General features: G+C 43.7%; 1 long non-coding RNA gene across 7 annotated transcripts in view; it reads left to right on the plus strand.

The window, feature by feature from the left end:
* The window catches only part of LOC146810698 (uncharacterized), a 330,854-nt gene that overhangs the window by 77,696 nt on the left and 225,851 nt on the right, over positions 1-27,307 (plus strand). For all 7 annotated transcript variants that reach the window (XR_014965722.1, XR_014965725.1, XR_014965719.1 and 4 more), the window contains exon 2: positions 27,079-27,247. This is a non-coding gene — a long non-coding RNA (uncharacterized LOC146810698). The remainder of the gene's footprint in view (positions 1-27,078; positions 27,248-27,307) is intronic.

Genomic DNA, 27,307 nt, shown 5'->3' on the forward strand with positions numbered 1-27,307 from the left:
GTATATGGCTGTCTAAAAGGAATACACAAAGCACAACTGTTAACTACAACCAGTCTTGTGACACAGAAACAGGCTGTAGTCACTAAATGTCTAAGGCAGGAAAATGCCAACTTTATAAAAGTGGCATTTTCAATTTTCAATAATTTAAAATACGACTTCACTATAAGTTGGTATTTTTCATTACCATTCCAAAGACAGCAAACATGAACTAGTGACCTGCTACCATTTGGAAATTACACCTTATTAAATGAAATAAGATAACTCCAATATAATCCTATGTGGACGTAGGCCTTGTAGTAGTGAACAACGAATTTAAGGGTTTTTCACTACCAGGACTGTTGCAGGGATTCTGCACATACAAATAACTATGAGCAGGAAACAAGGACCTTGGTGTATTGTGGTGTACCGGAAAACCCACCTCAGTATCTAGAACCCCAATGCCACTCTGTTCCTCTCAGGAGTAGTGGGAACAAGAACACTCTTTCGTTTAAAACACTCAGACTGTTATGTTATGTTAATATAATTTCTAGAGCGCACGTTCACCAGCGTTTTCTTGGCGCTTGAGCAGAGACAATGCAGAACAATCACAGTGAGGAACAATCAATTATTTGTAGGCCAGGGTAAAAAGCCATGTTTTGAGAGATTTCCTGAATTTGGGATAAGAGGCGGTAAGGCGCAATTCGCGTGGGAGGCAGTTCCAGAATTGGGGAGCTAGAGTCGAGAATCTTAGACCGCCATCTTTTTTCCTTTTAAAAGGGCAGGGGGTCAAAAGATTCATATTGGAGGAACGAAGCTCTCGTGAGGGGACATATCGCTGAATTTTGGTGGCGATGAAGACTGGTCCATGGGATGAGAGGGCTTGATAGATCATACAGCCAAGTTTGAAGAGACAGCATTGAATGACGAGGAGCCAGTGAAGGCTTTTAAGCAATGGTTTAACGTGGTGGGATTTAGGCTGGCCATAAACAAGCCTAGCTGCTTGGTTCTGTACTGGCTGTAGGCGGCGATATTGGTAGGCCGGAATGCCGGAATACAAGAAGTTGGCGTAATCGATGCGAGATATAACAAGGGCAAGGATGACTTGGGTCAACGCCTCCGTGGAAAGAAATCTGCTGATTTTACGGATTCTTTGCAAATGGAAGAAACAGGCAGAGACCACCGAGTTTATCTGAGCCTTCATGGTAAGATCACTGCTAATTATGATCCCTAGACTCTTAACCGAGTTAACAGGAGAGGGGGGATATCCTAGTGATTTGGGCCAAAAGTTGGAGTTCCAAGGGATGGCTGAAGCCCCAGTGAGAACTAGCTCGGTTTTATCGGGATTGAGCTTGAGCTGATTTAAGTTCATCAAGTTGCTGATAAAATTCATGGTGGATTGAAAGTTTTCCATTGAGGAGGGAGATGAATCGATGGTGAAGACTAGCTGGAGGTCGTCAGCATAGTTAAAAGTGACGACCTCTCTCTTACGGACTAGTCCACAGAGTGAGTAATCAGAGGCACTGTATAGTTTAAAATGTTTCTTTTAACTACTGCGCTCTATAATGCAGTACACAAGCTAATACCAGCAGCAAAATGCATAAAAACAATATAATCAGTATTGTTACAATTCCACAAAATACGAACGGGGATAACATGTTATAATGACAGTGGAAGAAGGATTACAGTGCCTTACCACCATCGCCATGCTAAGAAGTAGTTTGTTATAATAATAGAAGACCTCTGGGCTTTGTTAGGGGGGACCTCATACCTTCCGATGTCTAGATGCAAAGGTTTACATCTCAGGACAAGCACAGCTCTTCTGTTCAGGAAAGATTTCTCCAAGTGCCTAAACGTGCATCCTGTGCAATATAAAAGGCGCTGAAATTCAGTAGTGCAGCTGTGTTCTATGTTATGTCTAATGTGTGTGGGACTGACTAAGGCAGATTAACAGGGATGTTGTTTTCTGACCTTGAACATTATGTGCAGACGAGAAGCACAGAGCAAAACACAATGTGTGAAAGGCAGACAGTTCTCTTGTGAAAACGTCCAAGTAAAGTATTTATGAAAACATAGTCATGTCGGAATGTGTGCAAAAAGCGGCAGAATTGCGGCCAAGCATGTACGAAGTGATGCTAATTTAGCAAGGTCCGTTGTTAATCCCATATCTTCACTACACCCTCCCCTGGTCAGTCTCTCGGACGGAGGTGAAACATGAACACAGAGTTCAAGAAGTCTGAGCAGCAAATAAGAACATTTATATTTTGGTGGTCTTAGAGTAAGTGAAAAGTATCAATAAGAACTGTTTTTGAAAATGCTCAAAGGAGAAGAGAAAAAAATCAGTGTTAAAAAATAACATTAAAAAAACAAAAAGCCTCAATCCATCAGAGTGTACGAGCAGTAAGTGGCAACCGCTTCCAAAAAGGAAATCATTGTTGTCGTCTGAAAAAAGAGATGCCATCCAGTTCAGTAAACTGAAGGAACACATATGTTCCTCAATAATGGGTGCGTCCAGCACCAGCGTAGGACAACTTGCGTGATACTCGGTGTAGCTACGTTGCAGGAAATCCTGTGCAGCCGCACAGATTTCCCATTGCGCCAAAAGTCCAAGCGCTGCTGCGCAGGCCATAATACCAACACCAGAACATTCTTGCTCATGGAACACTAAGGGACTCATTAGCAGGTCAAAATCCGGTGCAGGAGATGACATATTGGAGAGGCAAATATCCAATGCCCACTGAAAACGACATTCCAGGCAAGTGAAGACAGGTTGCACGCAAGTCCAGTACTCAAAATGAAACGACAATCCATAAGCCACACTGAGAGTGGCCAGGGGCAATGTACCATAGCATTCAAGCATACGGTTATGTAGCAGCTGCAATCGTGCTTGTCTGTGTACGATGACAAGACGAGCAGCCATTTTGTAGCAGGCAGACCAAAAGCAAAATTCCCGCAGCTAAGGCAAGCACCCCACCGAAGACACTGGAAAAAATAGAATAAATAAATGCTGGTATCACCCCGAATATAGTTTGGAAAGAGGTTACAAGTTCAGAGCTGACAAGTTTTAAAAAATGAGCCAAGCCAGCAGTATGCGAAGCATTGAAAATAGTATGAATCAATTCACGAAAATGCTGTGGGAGATCAGTGTTTAAAAGGGCTTGTACTTCTGTCCGGGTGTTAGCCACCTGGAGGACGAATGTCTCATGGGCAGATATGAGTGCAACTTCTTTTTGGGATAACAATGTTCTTATTCTGCTCAACTTGTTAAAGTCTGCCTTCAAGGTCGGAATGAAAGGCCCGATTGACTTATCGAGCCTCCCGTGTGGAGGTGGAAAAAGCACATTTTTGCAGCAAACCACGCGCTGTGAGACGGTCACAACGTAAGGGATGCCATCTAATATGCCACAGCATTTTTCACTAGCAGAGTGAAAGTAGGTTTAATGGACGGCACTGGTGTACCTTTCAAAACGCATACAAGATTTGGTGCGGTAAGATTACACGTGCCATGCAATTGTATGTTTTTGCAGACTAGTGAGTGGCCGATTGACGACTCACATGATTCACCTGTAAGGTAAACCTCTTTATCATCCCGCAGGCATCTATATTTGAAAGGTAAAGACCACACTTTGTGAAGGAAAGTGCTGCCTAAGGGTTCAAAGCAGCCTAGCTGGTATTGCTTCATATAGGAGGTACATTGAAAAAGGTAGAGTTATTACCCCATGGATGAGCCAAACTGCTGAGTCCATTTTGCCTACTGAGAAGGGCAAAGGGTCTATTTTTTCAATATGTAAAAGAGTGTATGTAGCATCTTTCATGGACATAAACTGCTGTTTGTCAGTCAAGTTAAAAGGTAAAAATAAAGCTGACATGTTCAAATAATCCCATGGAACTTTCCCCATCTTCAGTGTTTGCAAAGTCCATGCAAACTGCATTACTGAACGCAATTGATTTTGACCATGATACAAAACAGAAAAAGCCTCCTGTACAATATCCACGACAGACGAAACAAAATTATCAAGTGTATAAATGCGGGAAGAAAGTGTGTTAATACTATTGTCAACAACAGCAAGTACTTTTTTTAAATTGGCTTGATCTATTGCCCTTAACCGTGATGCTGCTTCAATTTGCAAAAGCTTCCATATTTCATTGTAAGCAGCATAAACAAATATTTTTGGTCTTGGAGCAACAGGGCCTTTTATGAAATCGTTCAAATCGATGTCGCCTGACAACAAGGATAAATGTTGTTTAACTGATGCTAGTGTAGAGTGTTGCAACCAATTTTGACATAATTTCCCAACAGAATAGGTGGTAATCGAATGTGTGTTAGGAAAACGTGGATCAGGTTTATCCTGAATGTAGCCAGGGGCCTTTTTATAAAAACTGAGCCGACAAGCATCAGAACTGATCGGCCAACTTAGCCACCCTAGGGGGTCCAAACTGGAAATATTAAATGCAACATTTGTGATTAATGCTTGCAATTGGTCAATGGAATAATTGGTATTACTGTTCCAGTTAGTATATTCAGCCAGTGGAGGTATCGTGGGTCCATTTATTTGCTTCGCTGAAGCCAAACCGAAGCAAGTAGTCTGAAAAACCGAATCATTTAAACAAAATTTATGTTGGGATGAGGCATGCACGATGTAAAACTTCCGTGCCCCACACCTGCCCGAGTCTAGAACCCCAAACGGATTTCAAATCAACTGTGGCTCTCCACAGATCATAGCCACCTACAGACAATTCCTCAATAAAGGAAGTGGAATATAACAATTTAGTGTGGGTGAGCATTACTTTAGGATTGGATGTAGAATTCAATCTAAAATAGTAAGATCTATCAACATTTTTTAAATATGTAAATTTACTTAACATTGTTTTTGAGCTGCCTTCCACTGGGTTCGGGCAATGTTCCCATTGTGTGTAATTAAAAACATTTCTAAATGTGTTAGCTTTATGTAGAAAATGGTGTCCATAATGCTGGTAACTGAACAAATAAGCATCATTTGCAGTATTTAATCTTCATCATCAAATGCAGCATAATACTTTAAATCAGAAAATAACGATTGTATGGCCTGAACATCCCAATCATCAGAACGTATGTTCTCTTTAACATCACCCATTGAAACACGAAGTACATTTGGAACATTAATAATCTCAGTAGTCCCATGAATTTGGAACTCCACTGCATCCCAAACGACACCATCTGCAACTGGCCAGGCGGAGATGTTGACAAAAGTCTGGTCTCGTTTCATGATGTGTGAAGATGATTGCGGAGTTAAAGTTCCATCAAGCAGTTTGACAGCAGAGTATTCAGGTAGGTAGTGACCGTTGATGAGAAGGAAAAAAACATCACAAACCCAGTGGACATGAACAAAAAATTGCGATCAGCACTATCCAAATGTATGTCCAAGAAGGAACCAAATATGTCTGTTTGAACCAGGAAACAAAAAAATTGAATTTGGCAGGGGCCGAAGATGATGTGGAGTTGGAGTCAAATGAAAAATGTGACTGGTTAAGGGTATCCGGTTGCAAACCAGGCAATGACTCGCTCGTGGGATAAGTATACTCAGTCTCATCATTACAGCTGGATGTCTGCAGGTTAAGCAAGGGATTAGCAACAGAGTCCATCTCTATGGCAGTGTCATTTCTTGCGGTGTCAGAGGCGCCAATCACAGAATGTCTAGCAATTGCTGGACATGAAGAAGCAAGAGTTATGCTATTCAGGATTGGCCAGATGTTGTAGCTTGACATTGTCTATCAAGATGTATCTGTTGTCTTTTCAACCAGGAAGAGGTGGTAAAATGACTGTACGAGTACCCCCCACGCCAAGCACAGGAACCGGTGCACGATATGATGGACCAAATTCTTTCTTGTTCTCCACCTTCTCTCGGACCAGGTCTCTGACTTTGGGTAGCCAGCCGACTACCGAAATCTGCAGTGCAGCATCAGTGGCAGAGGGTATATGTTCCTTTGGAAGACTGTCACAAGTAGGCAAAGAAAACGTGTGCATGAATAAACTGCAACTAAGATGAATTTATAGGCAGTATCAGAAGAAAGAGGACCACACTGATCTAGTTAAACACAGCCGAAAGGTTTATTAGAAATGCATAGCTGTGTTTGTGGTGGGCGCGCCACCATAGACGGTTCAATCTGTTGACAAATGTCACAGGAAAGCACATAATTCCGGGTTTGTTTATATAAACCGCGCCACCGGTAACGCTGCTGTAAGATAGAAACAGCTGAAGCCACGCCAGCATGGGCTGAAGCCATGCCTTCGTGTGCGGCTGTTATCAGTGCAAGTCTGTGGTCCGTGTTGGGAATTAACCTGTCACCAACGTTATTAATTCTAACATAAGGAACTTTATCAGGACTTAAATGATAAGAGTATTTCGAAGGGAAACCCCGTGGGATATCACCACCCTTCTCGGTAGCAGCTATAGCTGCGAAAATGTCATCATCAATCTTATCCATGGATCTTGTAACTGCTACTACTAAACATGTGGCTACTGCTGATTTAGCTGCTTCATCAGCCAAACTGTTGCCAACCGCGTGTGCCCCCACGTGCTGGTGGCCAAGAGTATGAATTACCTGTGTGAGTGGCAGACGTTTTTTAAGATCTGCGACTTGAACCCAAAGTATTTTATGCTTAATTGCGCTGCCTTTGGAATCACCATAATCATTCTGAGACCAAAAGAATAAGTTGTCTTTGAAAGACTGAACACAGTAGTAAGAATCACTGACAATCAAAGTAGTCACATTAGGATCTGCAAATTCAAGAGCCAGCACTAAAGCTCATAGCTCAGCCAATGGGGTGGTATAGTCACCTAGTGCCTGTGTGTGAACAACAGTGGACTTGAACTCTCCGTTCACCGTAGTACCTGCCACTATCGCACAGGGGGCCGAATAAGAATGTTTTGATTCTGTAGCCGGTTGTGCTGATCCATCAGTGAATATGATGCAATGGTACTCTTCAAGTGGGTGCATCGACATAGGAGGAGGATGAACAAATTCATACTGTAGAAACTCATGTGTCTGCAGTGAGGCGGCGAAAATAAACGTGACATCCGGAGAGGTCAAAGAAGTAGCCCATTGTATCCACCGTGGATACAAAGCCTTTCAATTTGGTACACTTGCTTTTGTCACTGCTTCTAGAGCAGGGTACGGTGTCACAAACAAAATTTGTTTCCCCTGTGCCAGTGCACGTTCCTTTACGTACGCCATCTGTACAGCTGTCAAGACTTTTTCAACAGTGGAAAATAGCAGTTCTGCCGAATGTGACTTGTAAGCAATAGGTACCGTGTCACCTTCATTAAATGTCAAGTAAGTGAAACCAACAGCACCCGGCACAATTCGTATCACCAGGTTGGTGTGGTTATCACGTGTAAACAAGTATTTAGATTCTAGAAGATCAGACTGCAAAGATTGCAGGATAGCTGAATGTTCAGGAAGCCAGCTGGCTTTGGAAAAAGTAGGTTGTATCAAAGCATACAATGGCTTGATACGCTGGGCATATTTGTGAATATAAGTACGACGAAATTAAAAAATTCCAGCAAAGATTGTAGTTTTTTCAAGGTTGTAGGAGGTCGCAAACGTGCACATTTCTCCAAGAAGTGTGGTGCTAAACCTCGACCTTCATTATTGAGCTCGTAGCCCAGGAACAACACTGTGTACTCTACAATGTGTGACTTTGCAATGTTAAATTTGTAATCGTAGTCAGCAAACAAAATAATGATGCGGTCTACGCGACAAAGATGTGGCCATAATTCGTCGTCCGTGAGATAAATATCATCAATGTACGAGTACGTATCTGGGTCTATGTTGTCTAACAAAGAGACAACACGGGCGGCGAAAACTCCTGGGCTGTTTTTATAGCTTATGGCTAGTCACCTAAATTGTTTTTGTTTTCCGCTGGCGGTAAATGCTGTCCATTAACTGGATATGGGGGACAGATTGTGACTGAAAAAGCCATTGGAAATGTCCAGTGTAGTTTTATATTTTTTACGATTAAGACTGTCTACAAGGGATGAAGGTACAATGCGGTACGACTCATCGGGCTTGGGTATGGTAAACAGAGGGTTACTCATTGGTGATACACATGTTTCAATAACTCCTTGATACTCTAATTGATCTAGAATCTCAGAAATGGGAGCTTTTGCCTCCCACCGTAGGGGATATTAGGGTTGTGGCTGTGGCATAGACCGCAATGGTATCTCATGCAGGGGAGAATCTTTATCCCAGCCCACCTGTGTACGGTAAAGTGCCGGTGCAAGCACCAAAGCCCACTCTTCTGCAAAAGCCTGTGCTTGCTCCTTGGAAACGTTATGTGAAAAACTAGGGAGTATTACCTCCTCCCCCCTCGGAGCGGCTAGAACAAAAGGCGGGGGCCAATCTGCCTCTGCTAACAAGATGTCATATGAAGAAGTCAGATTTTCCCCAAAAATCCCTTTAACTACATGTTGTATATCACCTTCAATCAGAAGTATAATTTCATATACTCTGTCAGGGGGAGCCACTCGAGTGTCAGCAGTTTCAACTGTAATGAAAGTCTCAGTTGCTGTCGCCTCCAGAAATGGACGCAGTGTTTGCCATACTATTGTAACTTCCACTGCGCTGTCGAGCAGCGTTACTGCCCATGTTAGATTCAGGAGCCGGGTTCTCACCGTCTGTGGCATATCTCGCTGTTAATGCAGCAACTTTCTTTTTCTGAAACTGTGGGCGCGGACGAGGAAAGTCATCTTGTTTCCCTTTTCTGTCACTCTGACGAGGTTGCTCATGACCTTGAGGGGTACCTCGACCGCTGCCGTGATCCTAGCATTCACCTCCACCGGCTTGTGAGCCTGATGTTTCCTCTGAAGAATGAGGAGAATGCTGATCAGGAACCTAAAACCTGTCAGGAGACCTAATTCTCACACGGTCGCGCAAATCATGCGTGTGCTCAGAAGACACAGGTATCGGTGACGCTGCACGCGATCCTTGTTTCTGTTGTTGCTTCCCCTGTTTTTTATTCTTCCAATTCTTTTTTGGAAAGGTGGGACGGTCGTCCTTTTCAGACTGTAATGTTTACTGTGTTTGCTGTTGTGCTGGTATTCTAGTAAAAGGCTTAACCCCCAAACTATTGCGCCCAATGGTCTTATAAGCCTGGGCAATAATTTTAGGTAATTTGCGTGGCTTATCGTCCTCCGGGACAAGGCGCAAAGCATTAGGCACTTGAAAGTTGACTACATCTCCCTTGACGTTAGCAAGGATCAGATCAGCAACTACGTCGAACACTCTGACCAACCTCATCCCCAATTCTACTGCCGCCTCTGGGCCATGCTCATCTTGAACACGCTTGATCACGGAAGGGAGTACAGTCATGGAGGGTGTGCTGAAGCACTTGGCATATACAGCCGCGAAAACTTTACCCCAATTTTCACAATCGGTTTCCTCGGGTACTAAGTCTTTCTGCAAACTAATGGTTAAAATCCTGTGTTTCTCCACAGGAGTGGTATTCGGAAATACTGCTTCCAGCTGGTCAAATTTCTCTACAAGCCAATAAGGTAAATCATCCTTATTTTGAGGACGCTTGCCCATTACCGAATTAACCATGACTGGACTAATAGGCATTCCGCGAGGTCCAGCAGGCTGCGGTGCAACCCCAGGTGCCCCCACCTGGAGATTGTGTGAGACGTATTGTACTAACACTCTGTGCACCCTGATTAAGGAGGTGTCCGTTACACGAAGCTCTGCAATTTGAACTGTTAAATAACGTGTATGTGGTGTGTACCCAGCCAAAACTGACCAAAGGGCCCCATCTATCAATAAAGGGCCTAAACAGACCGGAGTCACTGGGTGGGGGAGGGCGCCATTAAACCAAATGCGGTGTTGCCATGCCGACAGTGGAACTTCAAGAGTCCTATATGGCTGATAAGCATGAGGTGTTTGTGTAGGAGTGTAGGTATGGAACAAATTATCAGTTCCATCCACCTGCGTACACGTTACCCATGAATAAAACACCTCAGAAAGGGTGCGCCGCATCAGCTCCTACCACAAAGATAAGACTGACACCCGTGTCTGGCACTCCATACGTGCCCAAATGACGCCTGAGTGCAGCACGCTATGTGCTGCAATATCAACGTCAGCCTTGAAGACAAAGAAAAGAAAACAACGTATTGTGTGGCAGCGCAAGCAAGGGTAGTAATTCAAAAGAAGGAAACCATTTTATTAAATAAAGCTTGAAAAAACCCTTAAAAACATCAATATAGGTAGGTTACACCGTCACAGACGTTTTTCCGGAAAACAGAAGTGAGGGGGTTGTGGACCAGCACAAAGTACTACTAAAGTGCCTCATATATAAGTACCAGACCAAACGTTAGGTGTGCCATGTTGCAGGGATTCTGCACATACACAGAACTATGCGCAGGAAACCAGGACCTCGGTGTATTGTGGTGTACCAAAAAACCTACCTCAGTACCTAGAACCCCAATCCGACTAGCAATAGTGTCTCATTCGTTCTCCGTACTATAGCGAAGCTACCAATGATTAGACAACCCAGAACATGTCACTCCGTTCCTCTCAGGAGTAGTGGGAACAAGAACACTCTTTCGTTTAAAACACTGAGACTAGTCCACAACGTGAGTTATCAGAGGCACTGTATAGTTTAAAATGTTTATTTTAACTACAGTGCTCTATAATGCAGTACACGAGCTAATACCAGCAGAAAAATGCATAATAACAATATAATCAGCATTGTTACAATTCCATAAAATACGAACGGGGATAACATGGTATAATGACAGTGGAAGAAGGATTACAGTGCCTTACCACCCTCCCCATGCTAAGAAGTAGTTTATTAAAATAGTAGAAGACCTCTGGGCTTTGTCAGGGGGGACTCCATAACTTCAGAGTCTAGATGCAAAGGTTTACATCTCTGGACAAGCACAGCTCTTCTGTTCAGGAAAGATTTCTCCAAGTGCCTAAACGTGTATCCTCTGCAATATTAAAAGGCGCTGAAATTCAGTAGTGCAGCTGTGTTCTATGTTCCTATGTCTAATGTGCGTGGGACTGACCAAGGCAGATTAACAGGGATGTTGTTTTCTGACCTTGAACATTATGTTCAGACGAGAAGCACAGAGCAAAGCACAATGTGTGAAAGGCAGACAGTTCTCTTGTGAAAACGTCCAAGTAAAGTATTTATGAAAACATAGTCATGTAGGAACGTGTGCAAAAAGCGGCAGAATGGCGGCCAAGCATGTACAAAGTGATGCTAATTTAGCAAGGTCCATTGTTAATCCCATATCTTCACTACAGGACCTGAAAAACTTAAAAGCACATATTCAACATTTTAAATTTACTACACCCTGTCCTGTGGGCTGTCCAGGGCCTACCCGAAGAATGACATATATGCAGGGCCACTGAAATTATGCAGACACGGGAGAGCCATATTATGGTGCAGGGTTAAGTAAATTATGGCACAAGAAAAGCCAAATTATGTGGCATATTTTGTGATAGTATTACTTCATCATTTTGTCATTTTTAAACTTCTTAACACTGTCTGGGCATTAGTTGTACCTCATTAGTACAAGTTTTACACTCAAATATAGCAATAAGCTACAGAAAGGTGACCAGTCAACCTTTGCAAAGGACTTTCCACTGTGCGGCAACACGTCACTGTGTTTTTAGTAACTATTGAACCACTTGAGATAGCAACAAATTAGTTTTTATGTTAAAATCTGCAGATTATGCAGCTGGTAATGGATTATGTGGCAAATGAGGCATACCTATAATTATTTGAAAATTGCTGCAGCCGCACAATCACTCAATTCCAGTGACCCTGCTTATATGTATTAAAAAGGAAGGGTTGGGACTGCCAAAAGGTTTATTTTGCCAGGTCGAAACTATACACACAGGCTATAATGGCAGGCCTGAAACATGTTTGAAGTGAGTGTCACAATCACTGCTGCAGTTTCACTAGTGTATAAACCAAATATATGTTCTAGCTGTCTCTTTATAAGGATAAAAATTCCAAAAACAGGGACCAATAACTTAATTGACTTGGCCCTTGTGTTTCTTCACTTCTGTTCCATGATTCATTTAAACGAATATTGCAGTTCATAACATGTCATCAAGGATCATGTTCTTCATATTATATATAGATTCAAAACTATTATGCCATATGACATAACCAACTGATACAAATTTTTAAAGAGAGAAGGAAAAGTACAAATAATTGTAACGCTTCGTGTGTACGTTTCTCAAAACAAGAACTTATTCAACAAGGCATCTAATCATGGAATTCACCAGCGAAGGCAATGATTCACTTAATCAAAAGTTGTGTCCTGCTGGTGATAGCTCTTGGGGACTGCTAACTTGACTCTAGCGTAAAATGGGGTTGGAGATCTACCAGTGTTCCCACTATTTAGTCCTTTTTCTGCAGGTTTGTTTCCCAAGAGATTATGTTGACGTGTTTCGTACCCCCTTGTAAATAGAGGGGTTCTCCTCAGGACAACGATTGGATCCGTTCTGTTGTTATTTGTTGCTCCTGTGCTTGTGACTTTAATTTAAGTACAAGTACTGGACATTTCATCTGTTAATCGGATGGTTAGTTTGCCAGTCGCTTGTCTTTGTAGTAAATTATTTGCTTGATGTCCCACGGAATGACTTGCCAGTTTCTTATTTGCAAACAGATATATTGTTTCGACCACTGCTGCGCTTGTCTGCTCCCTCCTCCGACAGGAATCTCATTCAATGCTAGCATTTCATTTACAGGCCCTAGGCACATGTATTGTACTTTACTTACATTACTAGGGTCACACAAGTAAATTAAATATGCCAGTTGGGTACGAACCAATCTTACCATGTTTTCAAGGAACGAGTACAAGCACCTTAGCACTTGTCAGCAGTAGTGAAGTGTGCAGAGTCCCTAGGCCAGCAAAAACAAAGTCAGTAATTTAGGAGGTCTGAAGGCAAAAAGTTAGCGGGAAAACCACGCCAAGAATGCCAAGTCTAATATTGTCACAGCAGCTTTTTAATGGTACAGCACATACAACTAAGTGGAGAATGTCTATACTTTAATGACACATTCCCAGCATTTCTTAGCGCGGCTCCCTTAATTGCTTAATGAGAGAGTGACAGAAGCACATTTGATTGGACAGTCTGGTCACAGGAGACTGAAAGGTTGGTGGCTGGTTTTGGTGCAGGTGTAGGCTGATTTGGTGCTGGGGGTCCGCTGCGGCTGTTGTCTCAAGACCGTATTTTGAAGCCGGTTGCAAAAACAAAGGGCCATATTATCAAGGAACGGTGATAACATTATCGCCACTTTAGCGTCAGGAAACTGCTGCTAAAGCGTCGATAATGGGCTTGATAATATGCCCTTGTGAATTCCCATAGAAGCCCAGGCTCACACCAGAACCTGGGGCTTCTATGGGAATTCTCAATGGTATATTATCAAGCCCATTATCTCCGCTTTAGCGGCGGTTTCCTGCCGCTAAAGCAGCGATAATGTTATCGCCGTTCCTTGATAATATGTCCCAAAGAGTTTTAAAGGACAAATATTATGCGCCACTTTATGAGCATTTGTTTTTGCATGTGTTTATAGCTTAAGCCTGACAGGGAGAGCGATAATTGCGACCACAAGGATGAGTAGCACTGGACCCCGCCCTCTCATGGTTAACTGTGAGAGGTTAACTGCTGATGTGAGGAACCCTGCCTGGTAGTGACTCTCAAACAGCCCCACCAGGAAGGTGAAAAATGCAGAATATGTTACTTCCTCAATCCAGGTTGGGTATCTTATTCTATAGATGAGCAAATGGTGCTTGAAGTATGTTTAAATGCACTAGGATTGCAGAATGGAGCCTGGAACTGCCAAGTCCATTGACGGTATATATACAGGTGGACATGCACACTGTAGAAATTAAGACTCAATTATTCCAGATGAAACATACACTTGCCAGTTTTGGACGCTACACCTTTAATCCCCTGTGATGTAATTCAATGAGATGGGGTAGCCTACCAATATGATTTTGTTACTTTTAAGGATTATGTGAAATCATCGCTACTAACTGTGTCCAGTTTTGCAGTTTACACCAGAGCTGCTTTAACCAGAGCAACCGGACTAATTAATATTGACTTCTTACATAGTCTGAGGCAGTACAATAGCTCCACCTCTTGTGAGAACAAGAGACTAGCAGCTGACTGCTCCAGCATTCTCAGAACATTATGTCCAGACAGGCTGGATCTGGTGCTCGCACAGGCACACACAGGCCTTCAAAGCAACACACACCAGGCAGAAAGCCTCACACCTGCCCCATCTACTTGTCAACATGTTCTGACTGACAATCAGGAACACTTTAAATTTAATTAAATAATTATGGCCAGGGATAGCAGCCATATCTCTTACAGGTGCCTGCTGGAATTCAACTTGTAATAGGTACAAGGCATGCTTTATACTGTACAGCAAGTGCAATAAAGAGAAGCTTATCCCCTTTGGGCAAGAAATACTGGTACAATGGGCCAGTAATTGTGTGTTTTGATGCTTGACCCCACCCTGATAGAAGGGGCCATAAATACCAATGGGAGGTCACATTCTGAGGTGGTTCTTGTGACTGGGTGTGTTGTGTGTGGGTTATCTAGGGTTCCGCTTACTTTTGGGCATTGTTTGGGCTTTGTCTGATGAATGTAACTGACCGGCTGTTCTGTAATCGTGTCCTGGGGCCGAATGCAGACCCTCTGCTGTGCATTTGTTTATGTTTATGAGTGTGTGCATCTGACTAATTTCTTTAGGTATTACATCCTGGTGCCATATGTGATTTATTGCTACAATCTTCTAGGTGTGTTTGAGGCTTGCTCCATGTCTGGTGTTTCCATCACAGGAAGTGCTAGGGCTGGACAGAGGGCAGCTGGGTTTTGTTGGTCTGGTAAAGGTTCACTCTGAAACTGTAGCAAATGTTTTATTGTGAATTTGGGTGGCGCAGGCAACAGTTGCTCTGTGGTGTGCTGGACTCCTAAAGGACAGACCTTTTTACAAATCGATACAATGCTAATACACTGCAGCTATAAGATGTTTCATTTCTGTGATAAGAAGCCTCCTTCAGGTACGTGTCATTTTATTCAGTCCTTGACTAGACCACAGCTCACACATTCTCGGCTCGGCACTGCAGCTACAATTAAGTAGTGCACTCTGAGCCTGACTCATCACAATTTTTTTATTTTACTTAATCACAGAATATTGAAATCGGTTTAAACAAGATGTAGCAACAATTAAAGTTAATGAGCATCAGGAAAATGGGATACATTAAAGAATGATAAAAAAGGATAGACATCAAAAGGATCGTTTTAGACAGGAAATGTTGACATCCATCAAGGCTGTGTATCATGCATCAATATAAGAACATCATGTGCTATGCTTTAAAAATTGTGGAATTTGAATATACAGTGAAAAATGTGAGTAAAGTTCACTGTTTTTTCCATCTTTTCAAACATTCCTGGTTTTAAGAAGCACCCAAAACCTCTTTGAAGTTGGTAGGCTCATAGCGAGCTGTGCGTACTTGCGCGCTAAGTGCAGCATGGGGGCTGGCCTGACAAAACCTGCCAGGGCTTCATATATCTAGCTTTTAACAGAAGGACCGCCATACTTTGAAAAATCAGTATAAACACCTTTCAGCAGGTCAGTTGTACATTTAATGGGGCAGTACAGGCAGTTATCAGCAGGCCTGTTGTACGTTTATTGGAGCAGTGTCAGCACTTCTCAGCAGGCTGCGTGCATCTAATGGACCTTTTGCTAATAGTAGAATGGATGCAACTGCATTGCTGCAATGAAGGGAAGGAAACAGCTCTGTGCTCTGGCCAATACATATTAAGCTTTGACAGGTATTGCATGTGTTGCCACACTGCGAGGAATACCATAGAAATCCTTTGAAATTCAGTGTGGACATACGCATGTAGCTGTCAGGTCCCCATTCCGAAGGCCACGAGGCAAGCAGGAGCTTCTGGGCCCAACTGTGTGGGTTGAGGCCTTTTACTCCTGATGTCCTTGGGCCCATTCTCCTATTGATCCTGAACAATTGGGCCAAATACCTCCTCAACACTTGAATGTCGGTGGTAGCACGGGTCGAGCAGTCCAAGGTTTCTCAGCGGGTAGACGTAGGAGTCTGAACATAGGCTCACCACTCAAAATACGTTCAGCAGCAGCAAAAAATGACTGCGGTCAAATACTTGCTTTTATGAAAAAAAGAGTATTTATATACAAATACAAAGTAAGATGCGACATTCACAAACAATTCACACAGTGGTCTGAGGTCAGGTCTCAGGTGTTTTATAGCCAGGTCCCAGAGTCCCACTCCCCTCTTCTAGCGCTAGTGGTTCTTCCATATTCACTGTAAGGGACATTTGGGTTAAGTCCCACTAGCAGTGCGAGTCTCAGGAGTATCACTCTGACTCTTTATTAAAGTCAAAAGTATTTCAGCACAGAAGTGCCATCTGTCAGGCAAGTTCCCCCCGGGCTACCTGGCCCATCAATCAGTCTTACCCACACCAGCAGGATCGAAGTCTCTGGGCGCACCCCCTTCATGGGCACTGAAGCTGCGTCGGCTTCCTCCAGTATGTCTATCTCACGTGGCTCCGAGGGGAGAAGCAGTCGCGTGTCTTCGAATGTCGCACACACGGTCCTGCAGCAGCTGGGGGATGTCGATGCTCCTCCAACGATGGTAAGGTTCTTGGCATCTTCCCCATCGGTAGAGGAGCGGTGCAATGCTCCTGGTGCTGGTCCTCAGTCATGGATTGGGCCTGCGTGGGTCACCAAAGTGGTCTCCCTCCACAGGTGACGATCTCAACCAGACATTGCTTCTTGCCTTATCTCAGTAGCCTCCCCCCCTTCCCCAGCATATAGCCCACCCCCAGCATATAGGGTCACTGTTCCTCTTTGCGTATGGGCTACAGCACGATGGGTACAACAGCAATTTTATGGTGGGCCCACCTGGCACACGGGATCCCCGACTTGGGTCCATACATGGGCTACTGGCCAATCACAAGGGAGCAATCTTCCCAGGGACCCCATCTGGCATACGGTTTCCATAGACCTGGTACCTACATTCGGGCAATGACCTAATTAGTGAAGCAATGGTCCCGGCTAACTTCATGGCACCCCTCCTCTGGCATACAGGGGTTGCTGACTTTTTCCTGCACACTGTGACCCATCTGGTTCAGCAGCCATCTCCTCACAACTAGCTATGATGATCCAATTACCAGGATCCCCCCGCTGGACCTTGCTTCCTCCAATGCTCTCCTCTTCCTCACATGGCACACTGGTCAGTGGATAGACATAGGAGTCTGAACATAGGCTCACCACTCAAAATACGTTCAGCAGCAGCAAAACATGACTGTGCTGTCAAATGCTTGCTTTTATGAAAAAAAAGAGTATTTATATACAAACACAATGTAAGATGCGACATTCACAAACAATTCACACAGTGGTCTGAGGTCAGGTCTCTAGTGATTTATAGGCAGGTCCCAGAGTCCCACTCCCCTCTTTTAGCGCTAGTGATTCTTCCACATTCACTGTAAGGGACATTCAGGTTAAGCCCCACTAGCAGTGCGAGTCTCATCACTCTGACTCTTTATTAAAGTCAAAAGTATTCCAGCATAGAAGTGCTATCTGTCAGGCAAGTCCCCCCTGGGCTACCTGCCCATCAATCAGTCTTACCCACACCAGCAGGATCGAAGTCTCTGGGCGCACCCCCTTCATGGGCACTGAAGCTGCATCGGCTTCCTCCAGTAAGTCTATCTCACGTGGCTCCGAGGGGAGAAGCAGTCGGGTGTCTTCGAATTTCTCACACACAGTCCTGCAGCAGCTGGGGGATCTCGATGCTCCTCCAATGATGGTAAGATTCTTGGCATCTTCCCCATAGGTAGAGGAGCGGTGCAATGCTCCTGGTGCTGGTCCTCAGTCATGGCTTGGGCCTGCGTGGGTCACCAAAGTGGTCTCCCTCCACAGGTGACGCTCTCAACCAGACATTGCTTCTTGCCTTATTTCAGTAGCCTCCCCCCCGGCATATAGGGTCACTCCTTTGCGTATGGGCTACAGCACGATGGGTAAAACAGCAATTTTACGGTGGCCCCCTGGCATACGGGGTCCCTGACTTGGGTCCACACATGGGCTACTAGCGAATCGCAAGGGAGCAATCTTCACAGGGACCCCATCTGGCATACGGTTTCCATAGACCTAGTACCTACATTCGGGCAATGACCTCATCAGTGAAGCAATGATCCAGGCTGACTTCATGGCACCCATCCTCTGGCATACAGGGGTTGCTGACTTTTCTGTGCACACTGTGACCCAACTGGTTCAGCAGCCATCTCCTCACAACTCGCTATGGTGATCCAATTCCCAGGATCCCCCCGCTGGACCTTGCTTCCTCCAATGCTCTCCTCTCCCTCACATGGCACACTGGTCTTGGCAAGCAGGCATACACTAGTGCTCTAGGCTCCAAGCGACGGTGGCCTAGGATTCCCTGGGTGATGTCACCCCCTTACCCAGATGGGCGCCTAGCTGGCCTTGGCCCCCAGTCCTGGTCATAGGCAGAATTCTTGCAGAGCTTCTCCTCTTCACACAGTCCAATTGGCTGCTGGAATTTTGCGGGTCTTAAGCTCCCTTTCATATAGTACATTTCCAGACTCAAAATGTGATTCAGAGTTTGTGGGCCATAAAGGTAAACTTACACTTTTGTATAAGTTTACGATTGTTTGCTGTTCACAAAGGTTTTTTGCCAGTAGTATATTTATAACCATGGAGTCTCTTCACATAAAAATATAGACCAGTCCTATCTTTTTATGTGCAGAGGCTCTGCAGTCGTGAAAATGCTGCTTGTAAAATACCTTTGTGTATCAGACCCTATGTCTTTGAACTTTATGTTGGTGGTGTACTTCTTTTTGAATTGCCGTTTCCTCTGCCCTGTCCTTCCTCCAGAAAGCAGTCTGTCACAGCAGGTGCAACTCCAAATCTGATAGCCCCACAACACAGGCCACAGGAGTGACTAGAGGTTTACTGATGGATGTCAGCCACCGTGATATGTATATCAAAATGCTACCCCAGGGCCTCAGACCTACTCTTTATGATTCTTATCAGCCCCATCTGCCTTCCTGAGATGTGCCCAGGTCCCTTTCCAGTGACCTCTTTCTGATCCAAAGAGCATCTTTCGAAGAGTGCTGGAGAGCTGGCTCTCCCTATCTCCAGTGTGTCCCACCCAGCTTACAGAATGCAGCAATGCACAGATCTGTCTCGTGGGATTCCACTACCTCCTCTCCTCATGTTCTCCCAGTCAGCCCTTGGTCTCCTAAAATGTAATCCAGAGTTCTCCATGTATTGAGCCCTTCATAGGCACACATACACTGAACTAGGCCTGGGCGGTAAATTCCGTTCCGTTCGCGGAATTTGCGGAATTTGCGTAATTTCGCGTTCCGCGGAGAACGCGAAATTACCCAAAAATCTGCGTTCCGCGACTTCGTGAAATTTGTTGCTTGTTCGCGTTCTCAATATGCGTGTTCGCGAGATATTTCACCCCGAGCACGCAAACAGCGATCGCGAACAGGAAAAAAGTATCGCGAACAAGCAATTCCGCGTGTTCGCGGAATTTCTGCGTGTTCGCGGAGATTTTTTACCGTTTCGCGGAGATTTGCGTAACGCGATTACGCAAATTACGCCCACCCCTACACTGAACACATGTGTATGGCATACGTGCACTGCACAGCACTACATCCTTGAATTATTGTAACATTCAAGGCATACATGCACTAAGAACATGCTTTCAATAAACACACATTGCACAGCACTGGGTTATCCCTGTATTGTACCATTCACACGCACACAAACACCCAGCACATGTGCACCACATATGCACTGAGCAGCACTACACACCAAACCAATGTAGGCCAAAAGTGAACAGTAGGAGAACTTTAAATGAGTGAGCCTGTAGGCCTCACCCCATTAACACAGGTAAAAAGAACCTGTTCACTACTACTGATCACTACACGGAATGCTGCCACCACCACGCCTGTGCTGCTTAACACCTGGTAGAGACAGTAGCCTATGAGGGTAGAGCTTTGGGTGCGCCTCCTAATCCAAAAACATTGCAATCTGTGAGATAGGCCTATGTCATGGTGCACACACTTGATCCATGTTCGCCTACGACAGCAAAAAACATTTTTATTAGGTATTTATTAGGTATCAGGCATCATTAACGTTGGGGCACTCAGGGACGGGGTGCACATTTATCATCAAGCACGGGACTCTTCTGTCCCAACAGTAGTTCTATTTCCAGTGCAATGGGAAAATGTTGAATGATGTGTCCTGGACGAGCTGGTAAAGTGAACTTAATGAGCTGATGTTTTGAACAGTGTTATTTGGTCTAACAAAGAAGAAGCTCTGCAAGACAGAATATTTGCATAGCACTTTGTCTCTAGGCGCTGATCTAAGCTATAGAGCTTGTAAAACTAGAAGATAGAAAAAGAAAAGAGAAGAACATAAATAAATTATTGAGATGGACAACTATGGGAGTGAGAAAACAATTACAACACAGAGAGTTAGAAGTATGTTTTCAGTTCTTGCTTACAGCTGTTTCACCAGTGCCGATGTGTAATTTAGAGAAGAAGTCATTGGCAGCTGGTTATTGCAAAAAGTGGGGCACAATAACATACACAAAATTGCACTCTTCAAGTAAGCATAGCAAGTAAATCAAATCTTCTCAGATCTGGTTGCTTTTCACCCCTTGGTCACAGGTTTGAATTGCACCAGGTGCACTGCTCCTTTCATTCTTCCCAGTTCCATAAAATTAGAAATATTGCTTCACCTGATTTTTGAGACCTGGCTAGACACAGGAGGAAAGAGACTGTGACTGTCCAGAGTCTCTTCAAATGTTCACAACAATACCAGATGTCGGCTCGCCAACCCAATAGCTTTCACTTATCCACTTTATTCACCCATACTCACTCACCCACATTCAAAAATGTTCTCGTATTCCCTCAAATTCCTTCCTTTACTTATTCACCCATCCACATTAAGCTCTCCACTGCCTCTCGCCCACCTCAGTAAACCATATTTATACAACCTATACAAACAGCAGTGTGAGACTGTCCATCAGGAACTCTGGCACTGCCAGATGAGCCCGCTTGGATGGGCCAGTGCGTGGATGGTTTTTTGAGGTCTTGTCATGGCCCACAGGACAAAACAAAAACGGTCCCACATACTGCCCATTCCCATCTGCCCATCCGGGTTTGCCTGAGTGCTTAACAGGCCAGTTCAACACTGGCAATCAGCGATTCACCCATTTAAACAAAAACAACCAATTTCCCCAAAGAAACAAAAAGCGACACTTAGTGACTTTGCTAATGCTTGTTTCATTTCCTTTGCAGACTACATTTGCTAAATCTGACAGTGAAATATCTAGATATCCCAACCATTAAACAAATATAATCTTCTAGGGAAAAAATAAGAAACAGCAGTCTAACTATGAAGCGGTTACCACTGGTCCATTGTAGCTGAAGCGACATTAGAATTTAGACAATAGGATATGTTACAACGCAAATTTTTACAACGCATGCCTTTACAACGCAGTTTTTACATCGCAACATCCATTACAACGCATACCATTACAACGCTTAATACTTTTAGGGCAACAGTAGTGTAAGTGTTGGATAGTGTAGGGGTAAAAATTACTATTCCCACTCCAGTCAGCGCAAAAGTAGGATAAGTGTTGGATAGTGTAGGGATAAAATGTACTATTCCCACTCGAGTGAGTGCAACAGTAGAGTAATTGTTGGATAGTGACCAAAAGGAAACAGTTCAATTACTGGACCCCAAGGTTCAGGTCGCACCTAACCTGACAACTTTCTTGCCAGCCCTCCCAAGTTTAAATAAGATATGGAAAGCTGTTTAGCTAAAGTAGTGTGCAGACTTTGCTACCCCCACCGTTTCACGGGGGCAATCAACTAGATCCAAAACATTCAACCCACTGCAAATCGCACCACTTTTATAAGTCCAAAACAAAATGTCCATCAAGTGATGTAAATATTTCCAAAAGCTTCCTCTTTATTCTTCTTCACAGTTTCATAATTCTTAAGCAGCCAACGCGTTTCGTTCTTGAACAAAGAACTTCGTATATCTGTATTCCCATCAATATTATTCAATAATATTGATGGGAATACAGATATGTGACCCACCACGCCTTGACCTAGGGTGAATATTATAAAGAATACATAACCTAACAACAGTGAATGTGCAACAACACCAGACGGATCTGCGCTGTACAGAGTACAAGCGACGCCGTAAAAAACATTGCCCTGACGAAGTTCTTTGTTCAAGAACGAAACGCGTTGGCTGCTTAAGAATTATGAAACTGTGAAGAAGAATAAAGAGGAAGCTTTTGGAAATATTTACATCACTGGATGGACATTTTGTTTTGGACTTATAAAAGTGGTGCGATTTGCAGTGGGTTGAAAATAATTGTTGGATAGTGTTGGGGTAAAAATTACTATTTCCCATTACTTACCTTATAATGCGTTGTAATGGCATGCGTTCTAGTGGCATGCATTGAAATGGCATGCGTTGTATTGGCATGCGATGTAAAGGATGTTGCATTGTACTGACTGCGTTGTAAAGGTAGTGCGTTATACTGACTGCGTTGTAATGGTTGTTTCCCGAATTTAGATAGGGAATGAGAGCACATCGAACAGACTTTTAATTTTATTCTATAGGAGCTGATCAAAGGTTCCAACTTACCTGATATTGTCAGACTGTGTACTGCTTTGTATATTGACTGAAACTATGAACGGGCTTCTCTACTTGCTGCTTATGTTGCACGCACTAAAGAAAAAATAAACGTGGTCTAAACGCCACCCTTTCCCAGCTTATCACAGAGTGGGATGTGGTTAATAAATCTTGCTGATTCCACCCTATCCTGTGACAAGATGGGAAATAGACATGGTAAGGAGGGTGAGGCTTGCAGCTAAGTGAAGTGTGGTGACGCAGTATCACCCTCATTCATTTGCACTTAATGAAATGTTAACCTGGAACACGCATAATCATTACTTATATGTGCACACGTTATTTTACATTTAGTGAATCAAGTGATTTATATGTTTTCTATTAACTATAGGTAAAAAATGTAAAATTGATATGAGTAGGCCTCGGTGCCCGACTCCATCTTGAAAAATAAACGTTGCATTTCTGCTTGCTGTGCAGAAATCTCTTTTTTGTTGCAGGCACCTGAGTCACCATGTTCTCATTAGAAATTATTTTCTGTTAGCTTACTGTATAAAGGTGCTGATTTTGCAATTAATTAATTGGATGATGATTCTTGGCACCTGCACAATATGTGAAGCAGAGAAGGTGAAATTATACTTTGTGAGATATCGTGAAGGCTGCGATGATGGAAGAATCTGGCACTGTATTATCTGTGAGAAGGAGGCTGACACAAACTACAGCAGGAACACTGATTTTTGATTGTTACTTATTCGGTGGGAGCCAGTGAAATGTATCACTTGGATGAACTTTCATGTTTTAATTGTGTAAGCTTTGTCCATGTGCTGTTCACTTTCATTTGGATTTGGAGCTGGAAGGATCACGTTTTCTGTCTGTTTGCTGCATCATATTATTGGATTGGATTTGAGGACTTTTGGATTTGCGATTTTACAAGTAAGTTGGAGAATTGGTGTACTTGTTTGTTTGATTGGGGCTTGTTTGTACCTACATTTTTTTGGGATTTTCATTGTTTTTAAAATTTATTGTTGTGGGCGGCCTGTAGTTTCAGTAGGGGCCGAGTTGTTTTTCTTTGAAATTTCAGCCAGTAGGCCCAGAGGTACCCATGGGTGCATGTTTCTGTGGCGTCTTTTGAATTGTATTTTAAAACATCATGTAGGGCATGGATGGCATTGGATTGAATTGCTAAATGTGGTTGGGGTGTATTTCATTTTTTGGGTGTGTGTGTTAATAAATAAATCCCTTTGTTGTGTGTGTGCTTGCTGTGTAACTTTCCAATCTTTCGTAGCCCTGTTGATTTTCGTTTTTTGCATTTTTGTATTAAAGCTGTGTTGTTTAGCAGGCCTCCTTTGTCTGGTCATATAGGCCTACTTAAGTTCATTGTTTTTCATGGCCTGTTGTGACTGTGAGTGACCATGTGGCTTGGGGCCATTTTGTGGTGGTAGTTTAGTAGTCTGCTGCTTTTTCCATATAGGCCTGCATGTCTTTTCTTTGTTCCCCTTGGCTTATGCTTGTTGTTGTTGTGGCCTGGCCATGTGGGTGGCGGCGATTTTGTGAAGGCAGGCAGTGTGCTTTTGCCATAGGCTTGCATTGTCTGTCTTCCATTTCTTTTTGTTGTGGGTGGCTAGCGGACATTTTGTGGAGCCATCCAGGCTGTGTGCACTGCTTTTGCCATAGGCCTGCATTCATTGTCTGTCTTCACTTTCTTGTTATTGTGGGTGACCTGGCCATGTGGGTGGTGGCAATTTTGTGGAGTTAGGCAGTGTGCTTGCTTTTGCTATAGGCTTCAGTCCCAAGCTTGTGGCCTAGTCTGCCAGTAAACCCAGAGTTAGTCATCATGGGTGCATAAAAACTGTTTCTGTGTTGTCAGTTGAATTTTAACATCATTTATGGCATGGATGGCATTGGATTGCATTGCAAAATGTGTTTTTTGGGGTGGAATTTCAGTTTTTGGGTGTGTATTAAATAAATAGGCCTTTTCAGCCAGTAGGTAACCCTAGGTGTTCAGCTCACACAGTTTTGGCAACTCCGCACTGCGCGGCAACGCGGACTTACACTTTTTGTCTTCTTCGCGCGCTCAATATGCGGGTTCGCGCACGCGATAACGACTTTTTGTAAAGATCGCGATGCCGAACACGCAGAATTTGCAATCTGGCAAAGAATATCTCTCGAGCAGCATAAACCCTTCTCGAAAATGATGATTTTGTTCATTTTGCTAACAAAACTCCTCAGGTTGTCATTTGGCTGTAGTTTTTTGAGCAAGGAGTCATTTTTCTTTTTTTTTTTACAATTTTTTAAAAGAGGAAGGAAGTTCCTCAGAGTCTCTAACTTCCTGGTCCTGTCCTTTGTCTTCACTTTCTTGTTATTTTGGGTGACCTGACCATGTGGGTGGCGGACATTTTGTGAAGTCAGGCAGTGTGCTTTTGTTATAGGCTTGCATTGTCTGTCTTCCATTTCTTTTTGTTGTGTGTGGCTAGTGGCCATTTTGTGGAGCCATCCAGGCAGTGTGCTTTTGTCATAGACCTGCATTGTCTGTCTTCCATTTCTTTTTGTTGTGGGTGGCTACTGGCTAGCTGCCATTTTGTGGAGCAATCCAGGCTGCATGCACTGCTTTTGCCATAGGCCTGCATTCATTGTCTGTTTTCACTTTCTTGTTATTGTGTGGCCTGGCCATGTGGGTGGCAGCCATTTTGTGGAGTTAGGCAATGTGCTTGCTTTTGCCATAGGCTTCAGTCCCAAGCTTGTGGCCTAGTCTGCCAATAGGCCCAGAGGTAGTCCTCATGGGTGCCTAAAAACTGTTGCTGTGTTGTCTGTTGAATTTTAATATCATTTATGGTATGGAAGGCATTTGGATTGAATTGCAAAATGTGGTTTTTGGGGTGGAATTTCAGTTTTTTGGTGTGTGTTAAATAAATAGGCCTTTTCAGCCAGTAGGTAACCCTAGGCATTCCGCTCGCGCAGGTTTGGCAACTCCGCACTGCACGACAACGTGGACTTACACTTCTTGTCTTATTCGCGCGCTCAATATGCGTGTTTGCGCACGCGATAACAGCTTTTTGTAAAGATCGCGATGCCGAACACGCAGAATTTGCAATCTGTCAAAGAATATCTCTCGAGCAGCATAAAACCTTCTCGAAAATGATGATTTTGTTCATTTTGCTTTAAAAAAATCCTCAGGTTGTCATTTTGCTGTAGTTTTTTGAGCAAAGAGTCATTTTTCTTTTTTTTACAATTTTTTAAAAGAGGAAGGAAGTTTCCCAGAGTCTCCAACTTCCTGGTCCTGTCCTTTGTCTTCACTTTCTTGTTATTGTGGCTGGCCTGACCATGTGGGTGGCGGCCATTTTGTGAAGCCAGGCATTGTGCTTTTGCCATAGGCCTGCATTGTCTGTCTTGTCTTCCTTTTCTTGTTGCTGGGGGTGACCTGGCCATGTGGTGGCGGCCATTTTGTGGGACCAGCCACTGTGCTTTTGCCATAGGCCTCCAAGCTTGTGGCCTAGTCTGCCAGTAGGACCAGAGGTACTCATCAATCATCATAGGTGCATGAAACAACTGTTTTTGTTTTGGCTGTCGAATTTAAACATCATTTAGGGCATGGATGGCATTGGATTGAATTGTAAAATGTGTTTTTTTGGGGGGGGGGGTCACTTTATGGGTGTGTGTTAGGCCTTTTCAGCCAGTAGGCCCAGAGATACTCATGGGTGCATGAAACAACTGTTTCTGTGGTGTCTGTTAAATTTAATTTAGGGCATGGATGGCATTGGATTGAATTGCAAAATGTGGTTTTTTTTCTGGGGTATATTTCACTTTTTGGGTGTGTATGTGTTGTTGTTGTGTAACTTTCCAACCTGTTTTTAGCCATGTGGATTTTCGTTTTTACATTAAAGCTGTGTTGTTTATCAGGCATCCTTTGTCTGGCCATATAGGCCTGCTTGAGTTCATTGTTTGCAGTGCCTTGTGCCTGTGAGTGACCATGTGGCTGGGGGCCATTTTGTGGTGGTAGTTGGTAGTGTGCTGTTTTTGCCACACAGGCCTGTGTGTCTTTCCATTGTTCCTCTTGTCTTACTGCTTCCAAATCCATCCCCATTGCCAGCTGCAGCTCCCTGATGCTGCATCCATCCCACGTGATGCAAAAACTTATGCCAAACAGGCTCCACTACATTTTTGTTTTTGTTCTTTGCTATTCTTATTCTTCCTGAGTGTACACAGTACACCAGGAAAGCCCTGGCCTTGTTGTCAACGTCTCATAAATGGCTACACTGTTGTTGTTCACTGAGTTACTAAAATGTAATAATTGTGACCACCACACACTAAGAAGTTATATATTATATTAGTTTGATTGTACTATCTTTTGACTGATGTTCTTCTGGCTTTTTTGCTTTTAGGTGCACAAAAGACTGAGGAGGAGGTGTGCCATCATCGCCCGTTGTGTTACCAGACAGACGTCCTGCTGCTGTACATGACGTGACACATGAGTGACCTGACCAGACATCTCTGCAACTTGTGCAACTGAGTGCTGCTGACATCTGAAGAAGATGGCCCCAAAGAAAGCAGGTACCAGTTCCTCCAGTACCAAGAAAGTTGCTATTGAGAAGAAGGAACAGAAGAAGGAAG

The sequence above is a fragment of the Triturus cristatus genome, chromosome 7 (genome assembly GCF_964204655.1).
Source record: "Triturus cristatus chromosome 7, aTriCri1.1, whole genome shotgun sequence".
Lineage (NCBI taxonomy): Eukaryota > Metazoa > Chordata > Amphibia > Caudata > Salamandridae > Triturus > Triturus cristatus.